The sequence below is a fragment of the Penaeus monodon genome, chromosome 34 (genome assembly GCF_015228065.2).
Source record: "Penaeus monodon isolate SGIC_2016 chromosome 34, NSTDA_Pmon_1, whole genome shotgun sequence".
Taxonomy (NCBI): Eukaryota; Metazoa; Arthropoda; class Malacostraca; order Decapoda; family Penaeidae; genus Penaeus; species Penaeus monodon.
Window position 1 is genome coordinate 7,891,587 of NC_051419.1, and position 266 is coordinate 7,891,852.

At 31.2% G+C, this 266-nt stretch overlaps 1 protein-coding gene across 1 annotated transcript in view; it reads right to left on the minus strand.

Annotated features, from left to right (window-relative positions):
* Nucleotides 1-266, minus strand: part of LOC119594559 — a gene marked incomplete in the record, with an annotated part of 82,416 nt that overhangs the window by 81,627 nt on the left and 523 nt on the right.

Consider the following 266-nt stretch of genomic DNA (forward strand, 5'->3'; position numbering starts at 1 on the left):
GATGTAAATCAGATGATAGTAATTAAGAAAAATAGCTTCTCTAATATAAAAAATGAAAATGAAAATTCAGAGGTGGGGGGGGGGGTGGATATTAGGGTTAAATGAGACACTTAATAAGCTATAATGTGGTAATTAGGTCATTTGAATTAATCTAGCTTTTGATTGGTATATAATTAAACAAAATATGCTGAATCATGATGACCTCCGCCGCTGCAGCATATAATTTGAAATTGAATGTAAATACGAAGCAAATGTGTTCGTTTTAA